This window comes from Stomoxys calcitrans, chromosome 2, assembly GCF_963082655.1.
Source record: "Stomoxys calcitrans chromosome 2, idStoCalc2.1, whole genome shotgun sequence".
In the NCBI taxonomy this organism is placed as follows: domain Eukaryota; kingdom Metazoa; phylum Arthropoda; class Insecta; order Diptera; family Muscidae; genus Stomoxys; species Stomoxys calcitrans.
In genome coordinates this window covers 66,511,951-66,517,950 of record NC_081553.1, presented here as the reverse complement: position 1 = coordinate 66,517,950, position 6,000 = coordinate 66,511,951, and the positions used below count along the sequence as shown (strand labels likewise).

Genomic DNA, 6,000 nt, shown 5'->3' with positions numbered 1-6,000 from the left:
TTCGGAAGGAAGGATTTTCTAATGACTCTCGACATTACTGTTGATTTTCATTGATATCAGTTTAGATTTAGATATAGCTCTCATATATATTATCGCCCGATTATCATTCCTGGAGTCCCAGCAAGCTCATTTATTGACCAATCTTGCCAAAATTTTGCAAAACGCTTTCCTCAACGAGTGCCACAGTATCTGAGAAGTTTGCTTGAAATCGGTTCAGGTTTTGGTATAGCTCCCATATATATGTCTGTTCGATTTTGAGAAATATTGCAAAAAAGTGCTCATTTGTTAACCGATTCCGTCTAAATTTTGCAGGTAGGATTTTCTTATTACTCTCAGTATTAGTTGTGAGTTTCATAGAAATCGGCCCAGATTTAGATATAGCTGTCATATATGTATATCCCCGGATTTTCACCCCAAGAGCCACTGCAAGTGCACTGTTTGACCAATCTTGCCAAAATTTTGCACAACGCTTTCCTCGACGATTACCACATTATTAGAGAATTTTGCTCGAAGTCGGTTCAGAATTAGATATAGCTCCCATATATATGTTCGTCAGATTTTTGGTTATTTGCAATAATGTTGCCATTTGCCAACCGTAATTTTAACAGTTTGAACATATTTGCTCGCCGAAGTCCATCAAAATTGGTTCAGAATTAGATATAGGACCCACTTTGTACTTATAGGGTAGGTGTAGGGTATTATACAGTCGGCACCGCCCGACTTTTGCCCTTCCCTACTGGTTTTTTGCTAAGCCAAGATCTGACAAATTCAATCAATGGTGCTGAACTTAACTCGCTATTACTTGTGCATGTGCCATTGTTCCAGAAGGAAAATCTTTAGTAAGTGAGTTCATTGTGCGCTTAAATATAGAATTACATCCTTATAAAGACTTGTTGCATGGTATGGGAAGTAAAACATGATGGCCATGCTTAATGTACGCCCATTTAAAATCCGCTCATTTAAAATGTCTTGGGGCCTGATACACGAACTCCATAAAATATCCTCATTAAGTAATCACAAACAATTTCTTAGAAAACATTATCTTCCCTTTTTTTGTTGAGGGCACACAAAAATATTTTATTTTTAAAAACCAATAATGCTATTGTTACCCATAATTCCATAATTCCCCCACCCTATAAAGGACAAAAAAAAAAAAACAAAATCGGTCATGTACGTTATGTTAAGAAAACTTACCTCACACTCGCTTGCTGCCTTTCCCCACAAGACAAAAAATTCTTAGAAAAATCTGCAAAGATGAGAAAAAAGAAAAGTGTGTTTTTTAATAAAAATATCAAAACATCTAAGAACGAAAAACTAAAAAAAAAAATTAAATCTGGGTGATAAAATCACAGCCAGGACCATCAGCAATCGAAACGATTTATCTTGCGGGGTGAATTTCGACACGTTTCTGGACCATCATTTATGTTGTTTGCCTTGTGGCAGTACATCACCTTTGGCTCAGGTAACCAAATGCAAAGGAAAACAAAAAGCAAAAAAAAAATAAAACGCACGACATACAAAATAAATTGAATAATATCAAATGCCATTTAGGGGAAGTAAACCAAAGAAAGCAAAACGAAGGCAGAGCGCATTTAAGAGCAGTAAGAGAAGGGAATTAGGAAAATAAAAAAAAAAAATACGAGCGGAAAATTTAAAAGTATTTTTATGTTAATTTTGTTAGCCCACTTGGCATCAACAGAACCTCCACAAACCCCCCATCTTCATCTCATCCCCATACCCAGCCTTCATTCATTCATTCATCATTGTGTAGCATGGAGAGTTTGGCACTCGCGCATCATTGAGGCCATAGACTAGCTGAATGGTTGGCAGACTGACTGGTGGGAGGCTGCCTCGATATGCAAAAATTTCTTGAATATATTTCGTCTCTACGTCAAGAAATTTGAGTAGCCAGGCAAAAGAAGACCCAAATTGGGGTACGTGCAAAAATGTGAGGCGAAATTCAAATGGCCCAAAAAAAAAAAGATTTTTTGAGTGAGAAAAATCTGCAAAGATGAGAAAGATGTGCTTCACTTGATTATTCCAAGAGGCCATCCACAAAAACAAAAAATTAAGGAAAATTCCAAAAAAAGCTCCGCGATGCTCTGTTGGATAGGTTCATCAGTTTAAATACCTGGCCAAGAAAAATAACAATGGAAGACAGCTCTCATGATGGAAGTGGGCTTTTCGCCTCACCTTTTAGTTCAAAATGGATTGTTTTGTTCAAATTTTATTTTTGTGAAACCTCCTCAAAAAAAAAAAAAAATTATACAATTCAGTTTTTCTGCTTCCTTCCTTCAAGTGAGAGCTAAATATGCTGATTTGATATGCTTAAATCCAAGGCTTTGGATTTGCATGCATTTGTTGCTTTTTTTCTTTCATTTTTGGTTTTGTAACAGGGTTGCCATTAGCAAAAGTAATATCTGTCTATCGGATGAGTCTGAGATTTTGCAACACAATGTGTCCATCATCCAGCATCCCAAACAATTAACCCATTGAAGCCGCATGGGTAGAAAGATACTCAAAAAAAGAACAGTCTCAGAAAAATTCTAGCGCGAGTTTTTGATTAAAAAAAAATCCTGTACCACTATTGCTTAAAAAAGTGATTGATTGACTTTTATACGGATGGTTCCAACCTAGACGACCAGATGGGCTTTGGGGTGAATTCTAAAGACCTATAGGGTTGCCCAAAAAGTAATTGCGGATTTTTCATATAGTCAGCGTTGACAAATTTTTTAACAGTTTGTGACTCTGTAATTGCATTCTTTCTTCCGTCAGTTATCAGCTGTTACTTTTAGCTTGCTTTAGAAAAAAAGTGTTAAAAAAGTATATTTGATTAAAGTTCATTCTAAGCTTTATTAAAAATGCATTTACTTTCTTTTAAAAAATCCGCAATTACTTTTTGGGCAACCCTAGAACTGGTCATATCGAAAAGGTTACCCGACCACCGCACAGTTTGTATCAAGCGAAGATGTACGATCGATCCGTGGAGCGATATAGATTCGGATCATTACCTTGTTGCAGCAAAGGTTCGCACCCGTTTGAACATGACGAGGAAAGTACGATCTGACACTGTACGAAAGCTGGACATTGAAAAACTGCAAACACAACAAATGGCAGCGGCATACTTCACTCGACTGACCCAACTGCTTGATGAAAGCACTCCTTGTTCAGATGATATAATGGCGCATTGGCAAATTATTGCCCACTCCATGGATAATGCCGCGAAATCCGTACTTGGGTACCGAAAGCCTCCTCCAAAAAACCCATGGTACGACCAAGAGTGTCGAGATGCCACTGAAGCCAAGGATGCGTCATATAGAGCAACCCTGCAATCAGCAGCAACGCGCCAGAAGAAGGAGAGGTATCGGGAGAAAAGGAGAGAGGAGAAACGTGTAATCCGCAGAAAGAAAAAAGAAATGGAAAGACGTGAGTGTGAGCGCATTGAGATGTACAGGAGTCAGAATGAAGTCCAGAAATTGTACCTCAATGGCTTTGGTGCAGGCACATCCTCCTGCAGAGACAAAGAAGGAAATCTGGTAACTGGCACAGATAACATGCTGAGGACATGGAAATAACATTTTACCCAACTGCTAGTGTCCGACGTTGGCGGTGAAGAGGATACCGCAGAACCAATCCCTGACGATAATATAGAATGTTTACCTCCGAGTCAGAATGAGGTCCAAGTAGCTGTGACCCGACTAAAAAACAACAAGGCAGCTGGAGCCGACGGGTTACCCGCTGAACTATTTAAGACCGGAGGCGACACGCTGATAAGGCGTATGGATCAGCTTATCTGCGCAATCTGTCTAGAAGAACGCATACCCGATGATAGGAACCTCAGCATACAATGTCCCGTACACATGAAAGTTGACAAGACGGAATGTGCCAACTACAGAGGAATAAGTCTCCTCCCTATCGCATACAAGATACTCTCGGGCATACTGTGTGAAAGATTAAAACTTAAAGTCAATGAGATAATTGGGCCCTATCAATGCGGTTTTAGACCTGGTAAATCCACCCTGCACCAGATATTCACACTGCGCTGAATCTTGGAAAAGACCCGAGAAGGACAAAGCCGCTTTCGATACCCCTTCCCGTTCAAAGGTATTTCAAGCCATGACTGATTTCGGTATCCCTGCAAAATTAATAGGACTCTTCAGGATGACACTTGCTGATACATGTTGCTCAGTAAGAATAGGAAAGAATCTCTCCGAGCCATTTAATACCAAACGAGGTTTCAGACAAGGAGACAGCCTATCGTGTGATCTCTTTAAGATCCTGCTGAAGAAGATTATACGAGATACAGATGTGAATAGATGTGGCACACTAATCACAAGAGGACGCATGCTACTCGCCTATGCCGACTACATCGATATTATAGGTCGGTCACGGGAAGTAGTAACTGCTGCCCTTGAAATAATCGAAAGATAGTCAGTGAAAATGGGTCTGGCAGTATATGGAGATAAGACGAAATGGATGGTTTCAACTCCCAAAACACCCTGTATAACCGACCACATAAAGAAAATGGAGAAAGTTGGGAACCACAACTTTGAGATAGTCAGCAACTTTATCTACCTTGGCACCGTCGTAACCGAAACGAATGACACCAGTTTTGAGATAAAGCGAAGAATAATACTGGCAAACAGATGCTGCATTGGATTAAGTTTAAGGCAGTTTAGAAACAAGGCCACCTCTCGACAGACGAAGATTACACTATACAAGACTCTTATACTACCCGTCGTGTTATATGTTTCTGAAGCATGGGTACTTGTGAAAGCAGACGAGGCAGTTCTTGGAGTATTTGAGAGAAAGGTTGGTCATAAAATATATGGGCCAGTTTGCGCTAATGGAGAATATAGGCGACGTATGAACCACGAGCTGTATAACAACGATAGCATAGTTACACGCATCAAAATACAACGGCTGCGTTGGCTAGGTCATGTTGTCAGAATGAATGAGAAAGCTCCAGCAAAGAAGTCTTTTGAAGGCAAACACGGTGGTAGACGGAAGCCAGGAAGACCGAAAGTCCGATGGAAAGATCAAGTGGTGGGAGACACCTCGAAAACTGGTGTCAAAGATTTTAGAATGAGCACAGAAGATCGAGGCGCTTGGAACGCTGTTCTACGTTCGGCCAGTGGAACAAATGTCCTGTCATAGCCAAGTAAAGTAAGTAAGTAAAATAAAGCGTCCCCTTTTTGTAGCCGAGTCCAAACGGCGTGTAGTATTGCCGTTTGGACTCCTCCTATTTGAGGAGAAGTTTTAACGTGGCATAGTACCTTACAGCATTAGGAGGGGATAGCTACAACTGAAAAGTTTTTCTGATGTTCTCACCAGGATGCGAACCCAAGCCTTCAGCGTCATAGACGGACATGTTAACCTCTGCGCTACGGTGATCGCCATGGTGGTATATACAAAACTTAAAACTAAATGGCAACTCTATTTTAGGTACTTACTAATCCCGTCTATGGAGATTCACCAATGTGGGCATCAACAGATGCGATTCAATTGTCAATTCTCAAACCAAATCTCGCAAGTGCTTCTGCCCACGTTGGTACTTTTGCAAAACTCACATTTGCATGGCAATGCAAATGTATTCAAAATATATGCCCAAAGGTATTACTTGAGAAACTTGTGACATGCCGCTTTTCAAGTTGAAGAACTACAACACTTTCACTCTCACTCTGGCACACGAACACAGACACCAACACACAACCAAACTAGATGGGCAAATACTGGCATAACAGAAGGCGGCCCAGTCGTCATTCAGTCTAAAAAAAAGACCCAAAAGAAAGACGGACGTATGAAGAAACACACATTCACTTAAACTCATTGGCAAACACCTCATGAGCATAGCCTCATTCCATGTAGTGACTCAGAAAACCACAGTGACATTTGATTGATGTTCAGCATTCGTTAACAATTCTTTTCAAAAAAAAAAAAAAAAACACACACACACACACACACACAAACACACTCACATACTACGTATTTTTTGATGAA

The 6,000-nt window shown here is 40.1% G+C and overlaps 1 protein-coding gene across 1 annotated transcript in view; it reads right to left on the bottom strand.

The window, feature by feature from the left end:
• The window catches only part of LOC106085877 (cGMP-specific 3',5'-cyclic phosphodiesterase), a 377,334-nt gene that overhangs the window by 278,135 nt on the left and 93,199 nt on the right, over positions 1–6,000 (bottom strand). The window contains exon 2 of the mRNA XM_059363771.1: positions 1,195–1,246. The gene's annotated coding sequence lies outside the window, so the exon portion shown is untranslated. The remainder of the gene's footprint in view (positions 1–1,194; positions 1,247–6,000) is intronic.